The following is a 26,910-nucleotide window of genomic DNA, read 5'->3' on the forward strand; positions in this document are numbered from 1 at the left end:
TCATTTGTAGAATAATCTATCAGGAGAGTGACTGTTCAGAAGCCTCTAAGATCCTGTGCAATAGACAATAAACAACAGCAAGATAAATAAGTGGAAGCAGAAGATTTATATTTGAAAAGGAAGTGAAGAGAGAATACATCCTAACAATTCCCTGCACATATGTGAAACAGCCAGATTGTTTTTCTTTATCTCAGCTGTAGATTGTCTTCTCCTAGATAACATTAATTCAGGTAACAATAGTGTGGATTCCTCCCTGATTAGCCAAAAGAAAATCTATGAATATTTTAGTATCCATACATATTTGTTAATAAATTTAAACTGATGTGTTAGATCTGCAGATCTGGGCTGTACTATTATTGGCTATGTCAGCTCATATGAGGGAATGCATTTTTGATGACCTCTTTGAATTAACTGGTATGAATATAGCAATCACCATAGGAGTCTTTAAAAAAAAATCCTATCCCTTTAGACTTTTTGTAGAGAGAGATGTATATAGTCCATTGAGGTTGTTGTGTAGTCATATCTTTGGAGTGGCTTGAATCTGGGATTAACAAACTGTGGTCTGCAAAGCAAACCCAGACCACAGCTAAGAATGATTTCTACACTTTTAAAAGTTTGCAAGAAAAAGGAGGAGGAGAAGGAAGAGGAGAAAGACAAAGAAGGGGAAGAGAAGAAAGGAACAAGAAGAAGAAATGACAGAGACTGTATATGGCTCACAAAACCAAAATGATTTACTGTCTTCCCTTTAAAGAAAATGTTTACCACCTGGCCTAATAGCCTTCTTAATTCAAAGGCATTTTACTTAAAGTTGGACTTAAGCAAGTCATTGTTATTAGTAAGAAGAACATGGTAGACTAAATCAGAAGTGCAATAACTTTAAATTAGTAGAGATGTATGGCCAAAACCATAACAAACAAGAGTGTGCAAAGATGAGCATGGCATAGAAGACTCTTACTCCAGTGGCCATGAGGAGAAGCTTTCTACTTCATAATAACCATCAGCTTGCCCCAAGGTTCGTATGTCAGCTATCAACCTCTCAGGATCATCAACCTCTGGAGAGCTCTGGCCAACATTAGCTGAGGATCACTAATGGCTGTAACTTTCCAGGTATGTTAAATTCCTTATCATTTTTCAGAAGATTTGGAGTCATGAAAACAGGTAGATTTCTGAGTAAGGGGCAAAGCCTGGCATAATTTAAATGCATGGATAACTGTTTCAGTTAGATGGGCCCCATGTACCTGGATCAGTAAATTGGAAAGTCTTAATTATGAAACAGGATAGCACTTTAGTCATTGTGAGTGTTGTGGTTTTTCAACAGAAGAAAATTTTTAAATGCATCCAGAAGAACAAATCTACCATTTCAATTTCCATATGCATAATCGATGGAGGAAGGCAACTCCATGAAATCTATCTGGAGGTAACCAAAAGGTCCTTGAGGCCTGAAGCTAGTCTATGCTCTACATCCACAGCTTTTCCAGATTAACTTAACCACAGATGTAGCAAGAACTGGCTATGTTCTGTGCTACCCTTCAAAAGTATCCCAATTGGGGCTTAATATTGTGGCAAGTTTGTCCCTATGTGATGTTTTGTTTCATGGAAGATTTTTTTCAAGTGTGTATTTGAAATTTCATTTGATGTTATCAGGTGATGATTAAAATCTAATCACTTCGAGAGCTTATCTTTGGCAGGCTATATTCTGTGAATTTATGATATGATCCTTGATTCTTAAGGGACTTGTTTTTATTTTTGTTTTCGATTTACATGATGCTTTGTATAAGGATGACACACATAACAGCTTGTTTAGAATGATGGTTGTTAAGATATTTCTATAGTATTTTAAGAGTATTTCTATATTATGCATTTATCATTTATTTTAATAGTATGTTTAAAGTATTCTATAAGATCTAGAGTATAGTACACTAGTTTTTGTAGTACCTTTTTTTCTATCTCTACTTTTTTTAAACAGCTTTATTGAGGTTTAATTTATATGAAGTTCACCTATTTGAAGTACGCAATTCAATAACTTTAAGGAAATTAATTGAGGTATACAACTATTACCATAATCTAATTTTAGAACATTTCTGATTATAGGTATCTACTTTTTGACACAGATCATTTTAGGGTAGTGTCATGGCATCTATTCACTAATGTATTCATTGTTTATTACTGAAATATACCTAAGAAATTTTTTGAAACTACTATTTTTCCTCAGCATTTTAAATAAAGGGATTATTTTAAAATAGACCAGCTAGTAGTTTTATATTTACTCTTCTATTTTAGTAATTTCATATGCCATAGAGAGGGCTGTACAGATCAGCCATGTGAACAAGCTGGGTTCTGGTAAGGAATTAGATTTTAAAAGAAAACTAGACTATTTAAAAATCAAGCCTGATATTGTCCTTTTTTATATTAAAAATGTAAGACCAATCAACAAACCACATTAAGTCAGTATTTAGTATTGTTGTATCCAAAAATTCTGCCCTGAGTATGAATACTTCTTGAATTAAGGAAGCATAATGATGGCCTCCCTTTCACTGAATAAGGGTTATGGAGTCTGGATTAACAGTGTTATACCAGTGGACATACAAGAAGATGGTAACAATAATTCATGATTCATTAATCAACTAGTAGAAAAATGTTAGGTGGTTTCCAAGCAATCCATATTTCCCAACTGTGGTTACTTTAGATTCATAGGCTTAGTATAGGGTCTGAAGGTACTTTCACTAATTTAGTTGATGCCTGTAATTGTTGTTCCAAAGTGAACAGGTCTATACAAACCTACCCTCAAAGGCCAGTGCAGCTAAGAGGCTGAAGAAGGAGGCTGACAAATATAGTCTCTTAGAAAGAAAATATGTGATAGGGACTTACAAACTGAAGTTGTATCTCTAGGTTCCACAAGACAGTGGATCCCTGCATTCACCCTCCAGAAAACACAAATAACCAGGTAGCAAGCTCTTAGAGTAAAATATGTGCAACTGGTCACATCTAGGACTTCTTGCCAAAATTTGTGACTACTGATGAGGTTAGATAAGCATCTTTATGAAGGTTTGTCTGTGCTACTGACATTGTCGTAAGACCTTGCTATAGAACACTTTGGGGTATGCACGAATCAAGCATGGGTCCTTCATGGCAGTTTTGCTTCAAGAAAGCATCACCCTTGCCATGCAACAGGCTCTTTGTCTACACTTCACCCCTCAAAATCAGCCTTTTCAATCTCCAGTGTCCATCTCTTCTGTGATAGTTTCTGGGCCTAAAGGGAAGACATTTGATATTGTATAGCTTCAGCAACAGTCAAAGCTTCAGCTTTGACTCCACTGGAGGCAGATAGCACAACAGTGAGGGCAAAAACAGAACATTAACAACACATGAGTATAATACTTAAACCAAGAGGCAGCTTTTGTTACGAGGTACCCCAGGACCCAAACCAGCTACAAAGCCAATCATTCAAAGTGGGGATTTGGTCTGAGATTGGTTATTTGTGTTTTTATATCAGTCATTAATTTAGTGATATTATCTGATTCATCAGGAATATAAAGAAAAAGTTGCTTCATAGGCAACATCTGGTTACAGTAATGGCCTAATATAACAACTAAGGATGAAAAGAAAGAAATTTAGTGTACTTGCAAAGTAAGATCTTCTCCATCTCTGAACATATGCTGGTTGGTTTCGTGTAGAGCAGTCACTAAAGAGACAGCTCTTGGCTTTTATAAAGGGGCCATATACCAAATATGTTGCCCAGGATTTGTCAGCAGTGGTTGTCAAAGTAATTTGGTTGAAAGTACAGCATATTAGAGAGCCCACCAGCATTCCACTGGCTAGACATGTTCCTCCCACCCAGGTGATCATGGGTCCAGTATTCAATAGGCTCAATGGAGATGACTGTAACTACCCAGGATATTTCCCACTCTCTGACAGGAATAACTTAACCAGTGTGGGGTATTTACCATGTTAAGCCCTAGTAGGATATTCCCTTCCCTGGTAGCATGTCTGTTGCTGCCTTCATGCATAAAACACACTGGTTGTCAAACAGGTCTGGGAGCAAAGAAGTTGTCTCAGTTATCCATATGTAAACAGTGGTAGGCTTGGAGAAAGGTTGTTCCAACCAATCATATGGGGCAGACATCTCTTTTGCTGACTTGAAGAAATAAGGACTGTAGATAAACAGTCATCCACTAGGACAAGGCAGCCTTCCCCAGTAAACTTTGAATCTGTGCTTTCAACAGAACATTTTTCCTTTCAATTAACCATGCTGCTTGAGGGTTATATGGGAAATGAAAGTGTCATGCTATATTGTGTGGCATAGATATCATGTCCAGCAAAGTGGGTCCCTCAGTCACTGTCAGTGCACTGGGGATATCCATACATAGTACTAGAGCCTCTAACCCTTTAATAGTACTGACTTGATTAGTTTGCTTAGCAAAACTGCTACAAAAGCTGCTGCTTACAGCAGCCTAGTAGCTGTGTCCACATGAGTTAATACATGTTTCCTTCCTTACAGTGAGAGGTCCTATATAATCTAATTGCCAGTCAGCTACAAGGAGAACAGCCCTGTAAACGTGTCCTGCTTGATATGGGCTATACCATGGACACAATAGAGAACAAGGTAAACAGTTTGCAGCAGCTGCTGGGAGGTCACCATCTTCTAGCTCAATCCTGCCCCCATGGCTATCTCCTAGCCTACTCTTGCATTTCTATGGCCACTTTTGTTTTGCACCTGGGTCACTAGTTCAGCAACCTGAGCCAGCATGATGCTTCTAATTTTTGTGAGAGTGTCAGCTTCTATATTTCCTGGAACCAAGTCTTTTTAGCATGCGACCACATGAATGCAGCTAAATCAGCCGCAGGGTGTTGCAGTTTCTCCCATATGTCTTGCCGCATGTTCATGCCACATACGGTTTGTGCAAAATCATGCACTTTTTTTGTTCCCATTGAGCTAGCCACATAGTGAGGCCTTTGAATACAGCCCAGCTATTGGTGCAAAGAACCAAGGGCTGGGGCTCCTGTGTGATTATTAACCAGGCAGCTCTCAACTCAGCCCACTGAATATTCTGATGTTCATCTGTTTCATACCAAATTGTATCCGTTTGTGGTTGTACAGCAACAGCAGTCAAATACAGAGGTTTCCCTGCTGGAGCCACCTGTGTACCAAGCATCATCCTGGATGGGTGGCACTCCTTCTCATACTGTGTCAGGCATTGAGGTAAAAGGAGGTAACAGGGTGTCCTTTGGTTGTTCATATGTAACAAGGCCCAATACAGCATGCAGTTCTGGGCTTACAGAACTGGTTGACAGAACACTTCATTGTTGCAAATAGGCATGCCATTTATTCAAGGCACGTGTTTGGGCTACAGTGGAGGTGGGTTATTTAAACAATCTTTCTATTCATCTCCTGACTGACAGATCCATTCTCATAGTCATCAAAAGAGTTTTTGTTCACATCCCACCTGCTGTAAAGCATTGTATTGCATCCCACCTGCTGCTAGGCCTTGTTCAGTGGGAGAGTATCTGGAGAGGTTTCAGCTCCTTTCCATAATTGTGACCAAAGTCCTAAAGAGGCTGCTTTTCCATAGTGTGACTCCTGCAAGTCCCAACTCACACCTTTAAGAGTAGCAGTAACACTCAAAGTCCTAGCTATACCCTCTAAAGGGCATCTAAGGCCTGTGCCTGCTGTACCAGCACAGGAAGACACACCTAACACTGAAGTTCCCAAATTTATAAAACAATTACTACTAGACCTAAGAAATGAGATAGACAGCAACACTATCTCATATCTCAGCAAGACAATAATAATGTCAGACTTCAATACTCCACTGACAGCACCATCAGAAAGTCAACAAAGAAACAATGGACTTACACTATCCCCTAGAACAAACAGACTTAACAGATATTTATAGAACATTTTACCCAACAACTGCAGAATATACATTCAATCTAGCAATCCCACTACTATCCAGAAGAAATGTATCATGCATTTTTGTATAGCAGCACAATTTGCAATTATAAAAATCTGAAACCACCCTAAATGCCCATCAACCAACTAGTGGATAAAGAAAATGTAGTATATATATGCCATGGAATACTACTCAGCTATAAAATAGAACAGAGGCCATTATTCTAAGTGAAGTGACTCAGGAATGGAAAACCAACTGTCATATGTTCTCACTTATAAGTGGAAGCCAAGCTATAAGGATGCAAAGGCATAAGAATAATATAATGGACTCTGGGGACTCAAGGAAGTGTGGGAGGGTGGTTAGGGATAGAAGACTACAAAGTGGATACAGTGTACCTCGCTTGAGTGATGGGTGCACCAAAATCTCAGAAATCACCACTAAAGAACTTATCTATGTAATAACAACCACCTGTTCCCCCAAAACTATTGAAATAAAATTTTAAAATTAAAAAAAAGAGAGAAAAGATGGGAATGAGAACAGACAAGTCTCCACCCACCATTCCGGGACAAAGCGTAGGACTGTAAAGATAGCCCGGGGGCAACAGTTGAAAAACCCACTGGTAACCTTGCCGGAAAAGCAAATTGGTCTTGCAATCATTTGGAGAGAGAAATGCTGAAAAAGGCATTAGCAAAATATAAGACAATGTGATATGTCCTCAGCATGGACACTATATAGCTGACTACCTGAATAATATTAGAAACGGCAGCATATATGGCTAGGGTTACCTTGTTCAATTCCTGATAATCCACAGTCATCTGCTACATACTGTCTGCTTTGTATTCAGGCCAGATGGGACTGTTAAACTGGCTTTGAGCTGGTGAGATAATATACACCTTTGCCAGTTCCTCAATAGCTGCATTTATTTTAATATACCCCTGTCCACAGGCAATTTGTTTGTTTAGCATTTACAACCTGCTTATGGTCAGGGAGTTACACGGGGGTCTCATTTTGCACCTCCTCCTGAAGATAGTCTTTACTGTAGGCACCTTCAATCTGAATTCTCCCTACACAGGACAGAGGGAGCTTTTCCAATTCCTAGATGTATTAAAATCCTTTTTACTCAGATTGTTTACATGCATAACCATCAATGGCAGTCAATTGATCAGGGTGTCTTTGGATTTCCATGGATTAAAGTACATTCTGCCCCAGTATCTACTAAGGCAACAGTCTTCTCTTTATCAAAGAAGTGCAAGGACTTCTCTGAGACTTAGGAATAGGGTGAGCCATCTATGCTTGGGTTTTTGCAGGATCTGATTAAGCGATTTGTGCTGTTGGGATAAAAAGTAAATTGCTACAAAAATGGTGTGGCCCTTTACTGTCTTTGTTGAGTCCTATAGCGGAATAAGACATATATCCCATAGGAGGTGGGAGAAGCTGTCACAGATTTAAGAGGAACCAGGAAAGCCAAGGACAGAGTACACTTGGTAACCAGACAAGAACTAACAAAGGGGAAAGGCAACTGGAACTAGTAAATGGTGAGTATGAGGCCTCTGATCATCCCCTATAGCTTGAACACAGAGTCGACTTTGGCCTCACTCCTAATCTCAGGTCTGAGGTGGGATCCTCCCTTAATAGGCTAAGATGTTAGATGGGGGAGGGTTGAGTTGTTTTTCTCTTCTGCCAGAAGGGCAGAAGAATGGGATGAAACTGCTGGTCAGTCTATAGTTCCCTCCATAAGGCTACTAATACAGCATTTGGTTGTATAGATTTTTCTTGGGGTGCTCCTACTCCCAATAAATCACACCAGGTTAATTTACATGTGACTCTTATCAGTCACTTTCCCCCTTTTCTCCCATCTGTGGGGTTTTATTTTTCCCCTTTGTTAGTTCTTGTCTGGTTACCAAGTGTACTCTGTCCTTAGCTTTCCTGGTTCCTCTTAAATCTGTGACAGCTTCTCCCACCTCCTATGGGATATATCTCTAATTCCGCTATAGGACTCAACAAAGACAGTAAAGGGCCACACCATTTTTGTAGCAATTTACTTTTTATCCCAACAGCACAAATTGCTTAATCAGATACTGCAAAAACCCAAGCATAGATGGCTCACCCTATTCCTAAGTCTCAGAGAAGTCCCTGCACTTCTTTGATCAAACTCGGGGGTCGTCCCTCCTGTTAAGTCCCCTTCATTAGACCAAGCCACTTTCATAGCTAGGATGACCCAGTCCTTAAGGCTATTACTCCCTTATATTTACCTTGCATTATAAAGATGTTGCTGCAGTGCTGGGATGGATAGTGGTGGCACTCATTTTTTCTGCTTCATTCCCAGCCAAGGAAACTCTGTAACTCACTGTGTCCTATAATTGGACCATATGGTCACTTTCTTTAGCACAATTTTTTTTTTGTTTTTGTTTTTGCTTGGATCTGTTTTAATGGATCTGTAACTCTAGGACCTCAGGACCTACGTGGATTGGATTGACTACTTATCAGACCTATGCCTAAGTCTTGCCATGCACATATATTCAACAGAAAAAAACGGCAATTGAGAATGAAACAAGACTTTGCACATATAGACAAAAGCAAAGCAAGCCACATATATTTAATGGAAAATATATTTGTAAAATGGTGTACCTCCTAAGCAAAAGGTCTGTTATACAAAGAGATAAATTTAATTATCAAATGGTACACTTCCAAATCAAAAAGTTTAAATGACTGAATTTTAAAAAATAGGCCTTGATTTGTATTTCTCTAATGACCAGTGATGATGAGATTTTTAAAATATGTTTGTTGGTCGCATAAATGTCTTCTTTTGCTCAGTATCTATTCATATCCATCCCGTTCACATCCATACAATACACATATATTGATGGAGTTGTTTATTTTTTTCTTGTAAATTTGTTTAAGTTCTTTGTAGATTCTGGATATTAGCCCTTTTTCAGATGGATGGATTGCAAAAATTTTCTACCGTTCTGTAGGTTCACTCTGATGATAGTTTCTTTTTCTGTGCAGAAGCTCTTTAGTTTAACTAGACCCCATTTGTCAATTTTGGCTTTTGTTCCCATTGCTTTTGCTGTTTTAGTCATGAAGTCTATGTCCATGCCTATGTCCTGAATGGTATTGCCTAGGTTTTCTTCTAGGGTTTTTATGGTTTTAGGTCTTACTTTTAATTCTTTAATCCATATTGAGTTAATTTTTGTATAACATGTAAGGAAGAGGTCCAGTTTCAGTTTTTTGCACGTGGCTAGCCAGTTTTCCCAACACCATTTATTGAAGTACCATCTCACGCCAGTTAGAATGATGATCATTAAAAAGTCAGGAAGCAACAGATGCTGGAGAGGATGCGGAGAAATAGGAATGCTTCTACACTGTTGATGGGAGTGTAAATTAGTTCAACCATTGTGAAAGACAGTGTGGTGATTCCTCAAGGATCTAGAACCAGAAATGGCATTTGACCCAGCAATCCCATTACTGGGTATATACCCAAAAGATTATAAATTATTCTACTGCAAAGACACGTGCATACGTATGTTTATTGCAGCACAGTTCACAATAGCAAAGCCTTGCAATCAACCCAAATGCCCATCAATAATAGACTACATAAAGAAAATGTGGCACATGTACACCATGGAGTACTATGAGGCCATAAAAAAAGAATGGGCTCATTTCCTTTGCATGGACATGGATGAAGCTGGAAATCATCATTCTCAACAAACTAACACAGGAACAGAAAAGCACACATTGCATGTTCTCACTTGTAAGTGGGAGCTGGACAATGAGAACATGTGGACACAGGGAAGGGAACATCCCACACTGGGACCTGTTGGGAGGTAGGGGGTTGGGGGAGGAATAGCATTAAGGGAGCATCTTACACTGGGACCTGTTGCGGGTAGGAGATTGGGGAGGAAAAGCATTAGGAGAAATACTTAATGTAGATGATGGGTTGACGGGTGCAGCAAACCACCGTGGCACTTGTGTATCTATGTAACAAACCTGCGCATTCTGCACATTTATCCCAGAACTTAAAGCATAATAATAATAATAATAGGCCTAATTCCTTACCTTATACCAAGATCTACTTGGCTTAAACCCTATGATAACGAAATTAATTTAGCAATGAGAGCTTAATAAAACTAGTCAGAGAGCTCAGATCATTGTTTGACTTCAAACCAGCAGATCTGAAGGGATTTTGTCAGAAGGGGTCCAGTGAATATACATGTGATCTGAAGGTTTACTGAGATGTTCCCAGGCAAAGGTATTCAAAATTATGTCCATGGTAACTTCAGAATTGTTAAAGATGAGACCACCATACAATATTTGAAATAAAAAGATAAACCTGAATTTATTGATTGCTATATTAAGGGAGAACAATTTTATCAGGTCCAGTCAATCTGAGCAGAGACTAGTGCTGATCTTATTTGGGTTTAAGAGGACCACAGAATTTTGGGGCACATGGACTTTCATAAGTGTAAGTGGACAGACAAAGTAGAAGTGTGGTTACTCAAGTAAGACTGCTATTGACTGATTAGCCCTCAGTGGTGTGTTTAGTAGAGAGGCACTTATTCTAATAAATTACAGAATTTTATGTTTAATCATTATACAAAACTGTCAGTCTAATACACAATGAAGAAATATGTGATACCTATATATGATATATAGATTGCCTTTAAGATAAATAAATCACCGGGGATCAATTTGGATGAATCAAATTCTTAACAACCAAATGATATGGTTTGGCTCTGTCCCCATCCAAATCTTAACTTGAATTGTAACTCCCAGAATTCCCACATGTTGTGGGAGGGAGCCAAGGGAGGTAATTGAATCATGGGGGCCAGTCTTTCCCATGTTATTGTCATGAGAGTTAATAAGTTTCATGAAATCTGATGGGTTTATCAGGGGTTTCTGCTTTTGCTTCTTCCTCATTTTTCTCTTGCTGCCACCATGTAAGCAGAGTCTTTTGCCCCCAAGCATGATTCTGAGGCCTCCCCAGTCATGTGGAACCATAAGTCCAATTAATCTTTTCTTTCTTCCCAGTCATGTGTATGTCTTTATCAGCAGTGTGTAAATGAACTAACACACCAAGGTTTTCAAAAACCTGTAATACAAAGTTAAAGAAGCAAGAGATTGATCCTAATTGGTGGATTGGTTGGCTTGCAAAAGCATGTTTACTGAAGTGAGTTGTCACTGAATAATTGAACAGGTTTAAAATACATTCTGGTGGCTACTTATTACCATGGCTACAGAGCAATGAGACTTTTTCTAAATTTTTGGAAACTTTTGTATTCTTACTTTGCAGAAAGACTTTACTGGGTTTGACTCCCAGCTCTGTTACTTAATTTGCTTTATACCTCTGTGTTTTGACAGATTGCTTGATCACTCAAAACCCCAAGAAAATAAATATGTCTACCTTATAAGGTTAGAAAAAATATGGAAATCACTTAGTATTTTGTTTACATTCAAGAAATTTTAAAAATTTTAGTTCATAATCTAAAGTAGACAAAAGTAGAAATGTGTAATACTACAGAGAAGTCACTGAGTGGCAGGCAGTTTTCTAGGGACCTTCACATGTATTACTCACTTAAACCCACCAACAACCCTCTGGTATAGACCATATTGTTATCATTTTCTGCATTTTACAGAAAACTGAAAACACAATACTATTAAGTAAAATACCCAATGTCACACAATTAGTAAGTAGTGGAGCTGGAATTTGAACTTAGACAATCCCCCCGTAGAGATTTTTGTGTTTAACTGTTATACGAACTGCCAATACTAACTGCTTTTGGATCTAATGTGACATGTCCAAGTATACTTTTCTTCTTATTTATCCATCTTTGCATTTGATGGGATCTTTGAATCTGTGGGTTAAGGTATTTCTAAATTTTGGAAAACTCTCAGCTTCTATTTCTTCAAACATTGTTTCTGTGGCAGTTTCTCTCCACTTTTTCTGAAACGCCAATCACCTGGCTCTTACACCATCTTGCTGTGTATTTTGTGTCTCTTACTCTTTCTTCTGTATTTTTCATCCTTTTGTCTTTCAGAGTTTTATTCTTAATAATTTCTTCTGGGTTCTTTAGAAAGAAATATGCAATATGAAGAAATATATGAAAAATATATTTGATAATATAGATTGTCTTTAAGATAAATAAATCACCAGGGATTAAATTGGATGGATCAAATTCTTAACAAATAGCCAAGGTTTTAAAAATCAATTAGAACATTTATTCTTTTGTTAATAAAGGACTAGGTTACTTGAACCAATCCTTTTGCCAAGAAGCATGAGAAAAGGTGGACTTCTTTTTTTTTTTTTTTTTTTTTTTTTTTAAGAAAAATGCTTGAATTAGTGGTGGAAAACTTTTAAAAGTACTGAAGAACTACTGAGATAATATCCAGGATGAGACTGAAATTTAGAGATGTAATCTTAGCATGTAGATCCATGTTTCCAGGGGTCATTTGCTGATTAGACCAGGCTGTTGAGAGGCTGAGTGGTACTTTTTGACAGCCCTGTTGGGCTAGAGGACTGAGAGTTGAAGTATTGGCCCAACTGAAGATAGGGGCTTGCAGATTCCCCATTCACTGGGTCGGGAACCCAAAAGGCTACACTGTGAAGTAATGATGAGCCAGAGGTAAACCAATCGTCCCATGGACTTCACCCGAGCTTCCTGGGCCTCTAGAAAACTGGCACTCAGTCACTTCTCTATAGTATTATGCACTTCTATTTGTGTCTACTTTAGATTATGAAATAAAACTTTTTATTTATTGAATCTAAACTAAATACTAGGTGATATCCGTATTTTTTCTAATCTTATAAGGTAGATATATTTAATTTTTCTCAGGACTTTGAGTGATTAAGCAATCTGTTAAAATACAGAGTTATAAAGCAAATTAAATGGCAGAGCTTGGAGTCAAACCCAGTAAAGTCTTTTTTTGAAGTAAGAATTAAAGAATCTTATTAAGATTTTAAGATTTCCTGAGGAATCTTCAATTCCTATAATTGGATTAATATGATCCAAGATTACTAGTGTCCCCTGAACCTAGAATCAGTAAAGGAAAATCTTCTCTGGAGGAAGATAACATCATCTTACTTATCAAATCATTCCATTTTCAAATACAATATTTGATCATAAAAATAACCAGGCTTATGAGGCAATAAGCCAAAATCAACATGATACTCTTTTTCATATATTAGGGTGTCTGTGTAATACTCAAGAATAAAAATTTTAACAGAGAACTGGAAGCTATGAAAAGTGACTTTGCAAATAGAAAAAATAAACAGAAATTCGAAAAAGAAAAACCAGAATTAATGAATGGGATATTAAAAACAGTTTAAGAGATAAAGAACCCAGAGGAAATTATTAAGAATAAAACTCTGAAAGACAAAAGGATGAAAAATACAGAAGAAAGAGTAAGAAACACGAAGTATACAGGAAGAGGTTTAAGAGCCAGGTGATTGGCGTTTCAGAAAAAGAGGAGAGAAACTGCCACAAACAATGTTTGAAGAAATAGAAGCTAAGAGTTTTCCAAAATTTTGAAAGACCTTAACCCACAGATTCAAAGATCCCATCAAATGCAAAGATGGATAAATGAGAAGAAAAGTACACTTGGATATATCAGATTAGGAAGCAGTTAGGCAATATAACCAGAGGGAAAAATACCTTACTTTCAAAAAACCAAATTGACTTATCAAAAGATAGGATAAAGCCGTAAAAATAGTTTCAGGATGATGAAATAAAATAAATACAACTTCAAATCATATATCAAATCAGCTGAGCACAGTGTCCCGTACCTGTAATCTCAGCAATTTGGGAGGTTGAAGTGAGAAGATAACTTCAAACCAGGAGCTTGAGACCAGTCTGGACAACAAAGCAAAACCCCATCTCTGCAAAAAGTAAAAATAAAATAAAATTCAAATTATATATCAAATAAAATATTCTCCAGGAATGTAAGTTTACAAGACCTATAACTGGCAAAAAAGAAAAAAAAAAAAAAAAGGCTTATACCCAGAAAATAAGAGAACTTTAAAATAAAATTTAAAAACAGACAGATTTAAGGAACACTTTACAAAAATAAACCCAAATAGCCATAAATCTTATTAGCAATCAGAAAATGCAAATTAAAATTATAATGATTATGCATGTTTGTGATATACAGATGTATAACCACTGCATATGTAATGGCCGACAATACTAAACATTGGCTAGAATGTAGAACAACTGAAACTGCCACTCCTGATGAATGGGCACAGCAATTGTCACCACTTCATTGAATAATTTTTAATTATCAACTAAAGTTGAAAATATATCTATCTACTCCATGGGCTGGTAGTTTCAATGTGGCTACCAGCATGACCAAGAGAAATATGTATATATGCACTCAGAGACAAAAGGATACAGACAACATTGTGTTTGTAAGAGCCTCAGACTGGGGTGGGGCAAGGCCTCCAAAGCAAATAAATCCAACATGGCATTTTCATTCCATGGAATACAGTATATCCAAGACAAAGAAATCACCATAATAACATGCAACAATATGAATGATTGAAAAAAGTAAATGAAGTAAGCCAAACACAAAGTAATTATATCACTTACATTAAGTTCAAAACTCAGGAAAACTAAACTACAGTATTTTAAATGTATACTAAGGTGTTAAAAGTATTTAAGAAAGCAAGAGATGATTATGATAAAATTTGGAACAGAATGTATTTAGGACAGAAATAGAAATAGACATAAATGTTAGTTATAGAGGAATGCTCTAAGAAATTAAAGAGGTATTCATTAAAAAATACTTTGTAGGCATTACAGGGATGTTTTCTAAATATTCAACACCATGAGAAAATGTTTGTGATTGTAAATAAATGCAAGATGAGAATACAGAGAACATGAGTTTAATTATTCAAAAAATATGATACTACATTAAATGGACGTATAAGCATAAACCTCATATAACACATATATATAATTTAAAGAAAAGACTGGAGACAAATACATCAAATATTTATTTCTGGATATTAAAATTGCCCTAGATCTTGGAAGGTTATTTTTTTTCTAAGTATTCCATTTTTCTACTATTTACTAATTTTTAAATCTATGAAATATACTGTTGATCAAAGAGAAAAGTTATATAATTCACCTCAAAACTTCAGATATCTCAAATAGATTAAAACAATTTATCATTGTGCAATCCTATACAAGAGAGTATCTATAACTTTTTCTTAGTAATTTCTCATGAAGGATAATGCTTTTTATTTTATTTAAATTTTAAATTCCTGGAATATTTTATGGATTGTGCATTTTTAGTATAGATTCTACATAGTAATTTATGTATTTATTCTTAGACTATATAATTACTTGACAACTTACGAATTTTCTTCTGTTAACCTTAATATATTGAAATAAGGTAATTAAATTTTACTTATTGCAAATACCATTTTGTTATTTAAGCAGAAAAATACTATAATTTGTCTCAGATGCATTATTGGTTCTGTCTGGAGAGCAAATAGATTGAAAGCAGGTGGTCCTTATTTGTTTAGCCTATGGGAAAATTAAGGATTCTATTAAGTATAGTTCCCTTTCCAGTCTCATGAGCAAAAGAGAGCTCTACAAATTTGTATCTTTAGAAGTATAATATGATTTCTGACTTTAAAACAAATCTTGTGAAAAAGTTCCAAAAATTCTATAAAGTTAAATTACAACTTTTTATTGTATACATCTGAGTACATATAGTCACAAATCCAAATAAATAAAATCAGCCTAATTTTACAGTGAAAAACTGCTAATAAATAGCTGATTATCTATGTCAACTCTTTTCCCAGCATAAAGGACATACAGTTTATTATGAGAAATCATTATATATGGTATTTATGGACACGACAAAAGGACAAAAGGTATTCTTATCTCAAAAGTGTGAACAAAACCCATGAAGTTTCAAAAGTAAGAGATCAGGTTAGCTAAAATTAGTAATGAAATGAATCTACTCTTAATTATTAAACAAATATTTTGTCCAGAAAATTGTTTCTATAGAAGAAAAAATCAGTAGAAAAATAAAAGCATTACAATTAAATAAAAGTACAAATAGATATGTCATTTTCCCCGCAACTATTTTAAGTATCTTTTCTCCTTGAATTATAACAGGATGCAACTGTGTAACTGCATTAAGGGAAGGGCAATGAACTGGGGATAAATTATCCTACTCTCAAAGTTTTCCAGTGAAAATCCCAACAACCTTGGGCTATGCATGCCTAGTTCTGTAGCTTGGAGGATCAGACAACACAGTTCATAAGGGGTAGCTCAGGGTACATGGTAACTTGGTGATCCATGGTTAAATGTTAGTTTCTACAAGTCCCAGTAACAAGCCAATGGTTTTCTTTTTAAAAGAGTAGTTACCTGCAGAAGATGACAGTGCTTTGCTCCAAAACCCTACACTATGAGTCACCTATAGGGACTTGCAAAAAGTTTCAAACAGCATGTCCATGTGTTACTGACACTTCAAGCACCGTTGGTTCTGCTGTATAATATGGTCCAAGTAGCCTAACAGTTTGGACCTATTGCAGAGCCTTCTCTGGTTCTGGGCTCCACTCAAAAATAGCAGCCTTTCAGGTGACTTGGTAAATGAGTTGGAGTAACACACTCAAATGAGGACTATGTTGCCTACAAAATTCAACAAAGCCTGCTGGCTATTGTGGCTCTTTATTGGTTGTAAGAGCCAGACACCGCATCTTATCCTTAACCTTAGAAGGGATATCTGAACATGCCCCACACCATGTTCAGTGGGGCACTGAACATGCCCCACATGGGGGTCACAGAGACCCCCAAGTTTGTGTCATTTTTCTTTCTCAGTCTTTGACATGCAAATGTCTTAACAATTAGTCTAAAGTCATTACTTCTTCTTCTTCACCATGTCCACTTAGTATAATATCATAAATGTAGTGGACCTCTGTGATGTCATGTGGAAAGAAAAGGTGATCAAGTTCCCTGCTTGTTGTTTCTCACATAGCAAGGATTCCACCGAATGGTGGAAATGGAAGTGTCTTCATTCACTATTACCCCTGGTCATCCACTTGCAAAATTTTTGCTTCCTGTAACCACAATTTTAGATTCTGGTATCTAGAAGTCTTGTTCCAAAGGGAATGCTTCCACCAGGAGATACAATAATGATTCTGTTAAGTGAAAATGACACTGTTCTCTGACCACTATAGGCTCTTTATACCTTTCAGTGAACAAGCAAAGAAGGGAGTCAGTGTACTAGCTAAGGTGATTGATCCTGATTATGAAGGAGAAATTGGTTACTACCATAGAATGGAGGTAAGGAAGGGTATGTCTGCAACACAGGAGATCCTTTAGGGCATTTCTCCAGACTGCTATGTCCTGTCATGAAAGCCTACATAAAACTACAACAACCCAGTTCAGACAGGAATTAATGATAGTCCAGAGCCTTCAGGGATGAAGATCTGAGTCACCCCACCAGGCAAAGAAGCACAACCTGCTGAGGTCATTGTTGAGGGCAAAGGAATATGGAAAGTGTCATGGACCAGCTGCAACCATCTGATCAGCTGCAGAAACAAGAATTGTAATAGTTGTATTATTTCCTTATATTGTTATAAACATATTCGTATATATTTTAACCAGATATTTTTGTTTTCTTCCCTCTCTCATCTCCTTATCATCTAACAGAAGATGCATTAATAACAGTTAACTTTGTATCACAATGTTTCACATACAGGATATCAAAGGAGAAGAGTGAACATCACCCAAGGACTTTGCATTCCCAGCTGCGTAAAGGGTTAGTGCATTCTAGGTTGTGAGCAGGAGGGTTGTGTCATGTTAGGCAGAAGTATGACTTCGTTATGTTATTACATGGTGATTAGGCGTGATTTCATGAGATGGAGATGGGTGCCAACTTGACAAGGGTGAAATGTTTTAATGTCAGTTTGACTAGGATACAGTTCCCAGCAATTCAATCAAACACTAATCTAGGTGTTCTTATGAAGGTATTTTGTAGCTGTGATTAAAGTCCATCATCACTTGACTTTAGTAAGAGAGATTGCCTTAGATGATCCGGATGACCTGATTCAATCAGTTGAAAGGCCTTAAGAGCAAGCTGAAGCTTCCCTGAAGAGGAATAAATTCCGCCTATGGACAATGACCATAACCCATGCCCAAGAGTGCCAGCCTGCCCTTTCTGACCATTTTGTGCTCTTTGAATTTTGGATTTGCCTAGCCAAAGCCCACAGTCATGCAAGACAATTCCTCACAGTAAATCTCTTACAATATATTTCCTACTGGTTTGTTTCTCTTGTTGAACTGATATTCCTATCTTACTCTCAGCATCAAAGCACTAAGCCTAAGGCCTAACAAATATTAAGGTGACACCAAAAACTATTTCATTTATAAAGTGTATTTTTTATTTTATATAATTCAATAAAATTTCCTTTGATTACTTAATCTTTGTAACCCACTGTCTAAGTCCATTGTTTGGTGAATTCATAAGTATTAAATAAATGTTTACTGAAAAAACAAATGAGTGAATTAATTAACAAATGATGATTACAGTTACAGATATTTATAAACAGCATATCATGGCAGAGAATTTTTACAAATCACTACATTTTGTAGATTTGAAACAATTAAACAGATGCTAGCACTTAATTAACTGCAATTTTACTTTGTTTCTCCCAAAATGATGCTCTTAAGAACTATAATGAAATAACTTGGGGATGAGGATAATTTGCTCCTTAATAAACATCTCTGTGAAAGAGTAAATTCTTACTCTTTTGAGTATTACACAACTTCCACATGACTCTTGAATCACAGGGCCAGGAAAGCTCCTGAGAGGTCATCAGTCCAGACATTTGCTTCCCAAGTACTTTCCTGATTTCACTCTAATAAATGAGAGAAGTCACAGGGAGAAAGCACTACTGAAAACTGGTCCAGGCATCTGGTAGCACACATTTTAATGAAGGTGCAGGATATGTGATGTGGAATGATTTTTGTTTTTACAATAAGGGTAGCGTGACAAGAAAAAAGGAAGATGCAAGGAAAAGAGAGGGGTGAAAGAAATGCCCTGGACTTTTAAAGGTAAGTTGGGGAATATTGATGATGATGCTGTCAATTAATATGTATCTAAGACAATATAAGGGATGAAATAAAAAGGGAGAGGAGAAATCAGAAAAAATTAAATTTCTAGCAACTATTTTCCTAGAAAAAAAAAATGCTATTATTAGAATAGCCTTAATGCTATGACCAACGGTGAGAGAGGAAATAGATGAGTGAAGTACAATTTGATGGGGAGGCAATCAGAGAAGTTACTGAATTTTATCTGCCCAAATCAGAGAGCATTTTGAAAGTCGATGGAAAAAAAAATTGATTGACTTAAACTTAGAGAAGTGTGAAATCGCTCTCTAATAGTTATAAACATGGAAGCTATTTTCAGAGCAACTATTGAATACTCCCATTTGGGTGGGAGAAGGGTGGCTTTGAGTGTCTGCAGACCATGGGCTCCTACATCCCTCAAAAAAGGTTGATGGAATGTGGAAGCTCTGAAAAATAGCTGCAGATTTTTTGACATTCATCCTATCAAGAAGTGGGTCTATGTCCCTTTCCCTTAGATCTGGGCAGTTGTGACTGTTTTGGCCAATAGAATAAAACAAAGTGATGTTATGTAATGTTTGAAGCTAGGTTGTGAAAGACTATGCAGCTCCTAGGTTTTGGGGAATTCTTGCTCCCCTCAAGATAGTCCACCTCTGTCATGCTGACAGAGGAAGCCGCATGAAGGGCCCATGTGTAGGTACTCTGATCAACTATTCCAGCTGAACCCAGCCTGAGAGTCATCCCATGTCAGACACAGACATAGAAGTGACAAGCCTTCGCGTGGTTTCTGTCTACAACCATTTCAGTCCTCAGAGCTGAGGCCCCAGACATTGTGCTACAGCAGAGCAGAGCAAAGTTTGTCATCCTTGACCAACAGAATCTGGGAGCATAATAAAATATATTTCATACCACTAAGTTGGGGGTAATAATTTATCCAATATAGATAAGAAATTTGTAAAGACAAGCTCTCCCTATTGAGTAAATGTACCTATATTGCTGGAATAGTAATGCCACCAGTTTGGGAAAAATATATTTAATTTTATGAAATAATAAAACTATTGTCTTAATAGATATTTTCAACCTTGGAAAGGTTTAGAAGTAAATAGTTGATTAAATAAACCAACTCAAAATATTAATATTCTGTTTTAAATTCAGCATTAGTGCATCAATAATACAACTTCTGTATGTTGAGATTCTGACAGACATGCCTTGCAATTTCCTTTAAAGTAAATAATTGAATAATTGGCTTTAAATACATAATCCTAAAATAAAAGGTAAATAAAGAATCTAAATATTTCAGACAATTTAAGTAACTCAGTTGTAAGTTAGACTCTGTCGAAGGGAGTTTTATTTCATCAACTTTAGTTGTTTATTGAACTTCTTTAATCAGAAAAAAATGTGTAGATGACTGTTCTCAGTTTATTATTAAAATCTAAATGTTAATTTAATGAAGACTGAATATTGATTTTAGGTGTATATAATTCTAAACTATCTTCACATACACAAGAATATTACATTCCCATAGATATTGATATAGTTAGGCTTTGTGTCCCCACCCAGTTCTTATCTTGAATTTTAATCCCCATAATCCCCATAATTCAATTACCTCCACCTGGTCTCTTCCTTGATCAGGTGGAGGTAATTGAATCATGGGGATGGTCTCCCCTGTGCTGTTCCCGTGGTAGTGAATGAGTCCTCATGAGATCTAGTGGTTTTATAAGGGGCTCTTTCCCCTTCACTTGGCATTTCTCCTTCCTACAGCCTTGTCAAGAAGGTACCTTATTTCCCCTTCACCTTCTACCATGATTGTAAATTTCCTGAGGCCTCCCCAGCCATGCTGAACTGTGAGTCAATTAAATCTCTTGTCCTTTATAAATTACCCAGTCTCAGGCAGTTCTTTACAGCAGTAGTAAATGAATTAATACAGACATTAAAAGTGTACATTGATAAAAATATTTTGAGAAAGGGCATAAAAAGGTGGAAAGAGAAATAGGAAAGGTGCAGAGGCCTAACAATTTTCTCCACAAGACAAACACCAGAGTTGGGGGTCCAGGGAAAGACTAGTATTCCACAACACATGGGAGTGTGCCGAACAGCTCACACTGACTCTTACCAGGGAGATGATAACCCAATTCTAACACTGAACAAACATTATTGTTGGTATTCCACATTATATAACAGCAAAATACTTTAGGCTGCAGTCTGGAGCAATTTCCTTTTATTTATTTATAAATACCAGGTTGTTTCTATTTAAATAAATAAGAGGATAACCAGATGTTTTTAAAGGCTGATAATCAGATACTTTTATATTTAAACTAAACCACAGAGTTAATATTCATAGTTTGTTTATAATAAATATTTACATACAAATAAATATAAACTATCCAGTTTAGCTAAAATATAAAAGCATCTGGTTATCAGCCTTTTGTAGATATAAAGACATTTGCATCATCATTCATTCATTTATTTATGTGTACCACAAACTTTGTATCCAAGGCAACTAATAATATTGAATACTTAAGTGTTAGTATTACACAAATAAGGGTAAAGAACAAGAGTTTTTAAAGAGAAACATTGTAAAAATTGTAGTTAAATAAATGTCAAATTCAGATGAATTTCTTAAAGGTGGAGACTAAAAAGAGAGAATCAATGAATTAAACAGATCTTTTAGTATCTTTTGATTAAGTGAGCTCATCTCCTGTAACCTTTTAGCATAGTTCTTACTTCCTCACTCCATAATCATTTTTACTTTCCTGGATTAAAACATTTTAATATACTTTTTCCAAATGCATCATAAGTTGTGGAGCCCCACACTGAATACTACTGAGCAATTAGCAAAGTTGTGAACTTTAACTTAACATAAAAGTTAAATTAGGAAAATTATCTTACAGTAAACAAAGTAACAGAACAAAGTGGCATGCACACCAAATAATCTATTCTGAAACAAACAAACAAAAAAAAAACAGTGTAAAACCTGAATGTTCAACTGGGGCAGGGAAGGGGATAGAATTAGAATCATCATAGAAACCTGAATTGATAGAACACAAAATTGCAAGACTAATTTTAAGATGTTGTTTCTTTCTACAGAGATAATATAAGCTAATTATTTTTAAAAAGCTAATGCTAAACAGTTTATGAAGAAAAATATTCCTAACTGCTCAGAGGTAAACAGGTAAGATTGTAACAATTCTTTATAAACTCACTCTAGGCATATGCAAGGTGGAGGCAATGTTACCCAGATGTCTGTCTCCTCTTGTGGCTGCTTCCACTCTCTAGCCATTAAAACGCAGATCTTGGCTCTGTCACCACTTTCCACAAGAAATGTAACCTCAGGGAACACTTAATTTTAATTTTTAGAAGATTTTAAAGATGATTTAGTAGTGTCCAAGAAGGAATTACATCACATACTATCCATCAGGTCATCTTCGTCTGACCCCAAATTCCCATGACATCTTTCTGTCCAAGGTACCTCCCAGCCCTCTCTCATTCTACTTCTTTCCCATTTTTCCCCCATTGTGCCCAGTTTCACCATCTCCCATTCTTTTGTTAAAATCAAAACGTTAGAGAAAATAAATCTATCAGTTTATTTGTACAAAGAATGATTCATGAATCAGGCAGTATCCATAACCAGAAGTCCAGAAAGCTCCACTCCACCTGCCTGAACAGTGAGTTTTTATAGGCTGAACAGAAGGAAGTTCACTGGCTAAAATCAAGGTGTTTGCCTTATTTTCATATGGCTGTTAGGAGGTTCCTGGTTGGCAATCAATCTGCTGGTTGAACCAAGCAGAGGCCCAGGATTTTATTTCTTTTTTTTTTTTTTTTTTTTTTGGTGGTTGTTGTCTTCCGTCAGTTACAAAAAAATACTCCCAAACCTGGCAACTTCAGGCTAATGGCCTGCTTCTTATTTGTTTTAACATTTTCATATCCACTCTTCCCAGCTCAATTGTGAAGGGCAGTCAGCCCTGTGTTCATATCTACCTCTGGGTTACTGCTAGCAAGTTGGCTCCACTATGGGTGAGTTGGGGATGTTTTGTTTCTGTTGCATCTCTGGCACCTAGGAAAATACAAGGCAATGGCAGTCCCAGACTGCACCTTCTACCTCAGGGTTCCTTCTGGGCTGGAGCTCCATCAGCTGAGTTCTTGGCTGTCTGCCCCACCTCCTCTGTGAGAGGCAGATCGATGATTTGCATGCCACTTTTCCTTCCTCCACAGACTAAAATACATCTGTTTTCCAAGCCTAATTTTTGGAGGGCCAGAGTTGGACTGTCCTCTTGAGTAAAATCTATCACAATATATCCATCCTCTTTACAAATAATAACAACAAAATAGACAGCATTTCTGCTCCACAGAAGCCAGGCAGTATGATACTTGTTGCCAAGCTTTACCTGAATTTTGCCTAAATCCACCAGATTAGGCTCCAGAGAGTGCACTCCTGGAGGAATTTGCTTTGAATCACACATTAAGGCTTTTTCCTATCTCTATGACAAGAAGTGCTACATTAAAGAGGACAAGCCAAAACCTTCAATCTATATAGCAAATTAACTTCTAGAACAACTGCATCTAGTTTTGATTCCACCTGCATTATATGAGAAAATATGTCTTCCCACAGTATTGCCTGCACTGGCACTGGGTATTGACATCTTTTTGTGGTATTGCCTATTAGAGAATAAAAACTAATGTCAAATTAGTGCATTAATAACTATGTTAATTGCTAAGATGGTTGAACATTAGTTCAAGTGTTTAGTTAGGAGTTCAAGACCAGCCTGGCCAACCATGGCCAACATGATAAAACCCTGTTTCTACTTAAAATACAAAAATTAGCTGGGCACAGTGGCAGGCACCTATAATCCCAGCTACTCAGGAGGCTGAAGCAGGAGAATTGCTTGAACCTGGGAAGCAGAGGCTGTAGTGAGCTGTGGTCTAGCCACTGCACTCCAGCCCGGGTGTCAGAGGGACTTATATTTCAAAAATATAAGTAAATAAATAAAATAAAATTCATTTATATGACCTTCTAGAATATTGGGAATAGTGTTACTTGTCTATCAGATTTTATACAGATAACTTTTCCCAGTGTATCATTTGTCTTTCTACCTTATTTACGGTATGTTATGCCAGGAAGAACTCACTTTTTAAACATTAATTTAATCAAATCTATCAATATTTTCTTTTATAATTCCTTGATTTAAATAATTTTTTAAAGTATGATATAGGAGTGAAAGAAGACAATCTTTTGATTTAAAATAGTTGTTACTCAAATATTTTATTTCAGTGATGTTTGTAATAAGGAAAAAAAATTGAAAACACTCTAAAGAACCTTTGATGGGCAATGATTGCCTAATATTTTTTCATCCAGTGTCCTGCCATTAACATTATTACTTTGACAACAACATGGCAAAAGATAGCATAGGCAGGATAGCCTAATGGTTAGGAAGGCTCCCTGAGCCAAATTTTAGGCAACTTACTTGAATTCTCTGACCCTTAGATTCCTCATCTTCAATGAGGGGATTATAAAGGTGCCTCACAGGGCCACTGTGGTAGCAACTGGCATCTTGAACATGAAGAATTAAGTACATCACCTGAGGTATAATTTCCACTCAGTAGGGTAACATATTTATAGTTGAAAACGTAATCATGGAAAAGGCAAAAGTAACGTTAGCCATTGGGTTAGGATAGCAGGTTGATTTTTTTCTTTGTTTTCAAAACTGTCTGTAATGATACCATATTATTTCAATAAAAATTTAAAATAAATACATACACTAGTGTGTTTTACTTCCAAAGGAACATGCCGCTAAGACACTAAGGTTACCTTCAGAAGAGCAGATGGATTAATTCAGAGAGGAGAGAGTAATGATTGTGATGGAGGAGTGAGTTATGAGAAATGATTAAAGATAAAGATTATGTCTGGTGTTGCTAAGTAATAGCTGAGGGGGGACTAATAATTGACTACAAAAATCTGACAGGAGAAATACTGAACAGGCAGGAAGAATTATTTAATCAGGTTTAGGACAAGATTATGAGTATAAAGAAGGAAAGAAAAATTTACCCTGAATAGGAGAGAAAACTTTCTGACAGTGAAAATTTTTATATAAGGAACATCTTCCAAGAAAAGTGATGAAAGCCCATCCCTAGAGATATTTAAAATAAGGCTGGACGGAAACCAAAAAATATGTATGACAGAACCACAGTGCTTTGATTCGGTGCTAACTTCCATCTCTGATTTTATAGCAGCATTGGAAAAAAAATAGGTCACTCAGTCATGATGAATGATTAAAATGTGGCTCAGGCAACCAAGTGTTTGAACAGTTTTGAGGTGTCCCACTTCCATGTGAGGCACAAAACTAACCTGAATCAATGACTGTGCCACAATTTGGTTGCCACATATGAGAGGGTGGTGAGGTCGGATGGGCTCTCAGCAAACTACTGTTCCTGAACCACAATTTATGTACCTGTCAGGCAGCTCCTGAATCCCAGAGTACTACAGCCCAAAGGGACTTGACCTAACAGCTTTCTTTGAAAATAATAATTTGTTCTACTTATTAAGTATATACATGATACCAAACCGTGTACTAGGTGTTTTGCCAATGGAATCTCATTCTCACAACCACCATGGAAGGTAGCTATTGTTATCCACATATTTAAAATGAAAGGCTCAAAAAGATTAGGTCCTGTCCCAAAGTCACATGGAAAGTAAGAGCTGAAATGAGGATTTCAATCTAGATGTATATTAGTCCATTTTTACACTGCTATAAAGAAATAGCCAGCCAGGTGTGGTGGCTCACACCTGTAATCCAGCATTTTGGGAGGCCTATATAGGCAGATTGCTTGAGTCCAGGAGATTGAAAACAGGCCAACCAACATGACAAAAACTACAAAAATTAGCCAGGCATGGTGGCACACACCTGTAATCCCAGTTACTCAGGAGTAACTGAACCTGCGACACAGAGGGTGCAGTGAGCCCAGATCGACACTGCACTCCAGCCTGGGATACAGAGTAAGACTCCATCTCAAAAAAGCAGAATAAAACAAAAAATAAACAAACAAAAAAGAAAGACTGCATAGTAGGTAATTTATAACGATTTAATTAACCCACAGTTCTGCAGGCTTAACAGGAAGCATGGCTAGGGAGGCCTCAGGATATTTACAGTCATGGTGGAGGAAGAAGAAGTAGGCACCTTCTCCGTAAGGCAGCAGGAAAGAGAAGTGCAAGCATGGGAAATGCCAGATGCTTATCATGAGAACAACATAAGGGAAACAACCCCCATGATCCAGTCACCTCTCTCCTTCCACATGTGGGGTTATAATTTGAGGTGAGAGTTGGGTGGGAACACAGAGCCAAACCACATCAAGGTGTATTTCTCAAGCTTGTCATCCTTTCCTCTATACTCTGCTGTCTCAATGGATTTAAAAAAAGGAACAATTCATGAAAGATCATAGTCCAATTTTAGAGCCCAGACTTGGAATCCTTGTTCTTAGTCTCTGTCACTAAACAAAATCAATTCTCCTCTCTATTTTCTTGAGCCTCGGTTCCATTTCCTTGCCCTCTCCTCCTTTAATAAGAAGCATAAAAAAATGAAAATTATATTCTTGATGTTACAAACTTGGGATAGGAGGAAAGAATGTGCATATGTAAATTTAGCCTTTTGACTCTTTAGGTTATTTAATGCCAAAACTCATTGTATTATTCAACCCCAGTATTCTACATTTTAAATGTTCTCTGAATCCAAAAAATATCCTAGTCCCTTTATAATAAAGTAAGCCTCATTGTACATGTAGCTCAGATATGCACTTTGAAGTCAAATAATCTGAAGTAAGTTGAACAATTAAAATAGGAATAATAATGTGTCTGTAAGATTCTTCACTTTTGCATTTCCCAACTAATGTCCATCATATTGCAAGACAAAGGGAATTTGTAAAAACATAAAATTTGTAACATACAGCTA

The 26,910-nt window shown here is 36.7% G+C and overlaps 1 long non-coding RNA gene across 5 annotated transcripts in view; it reads left to right on the forward strand.

Moving 5' to 3' along the window:
- Positions 1-21,351, forward strand: part of LOC141581431 (uncharacterized) — a 263,107-nt gene extending 241,756 nt beyond the window's left edge. For 3 of the 5 annotated variants that reach the window (XR_012514030.1, XR_012514026.1, XR_012514027.1), the window contains one exon: positions 11-13,922. This is a non-coding gene — a long non-coding RNA (uncharacterized LOC141581431). Of the gene's footprint in view, positions 1-10; positions 13,923-17,554 lie in introns of those variants that run through there. The other 2 variants (XR_012514029.1, XR_012514028.1) reach the window with 2 other exon arrangements.
- The last annotated feature ends 5,559 nt before the right edge of the window (positions 21,352-26,910 follow it).

The sequence above is a fragment of the Saimiri boliviensis genome, chromosome 15 (genome assembly GCF_048565385.1).
Source record: "Saimiri boliviensis isolate mSaiBol1 chromosome 15, mSaiBol1.pri, whole genome shotgun sequence".
Lineage (NCBI taxonomy): Eukaryota > Metazoa > Chordata > Mammalia > Primates > Cebidae > Saimiri > Saimiri boliviensis.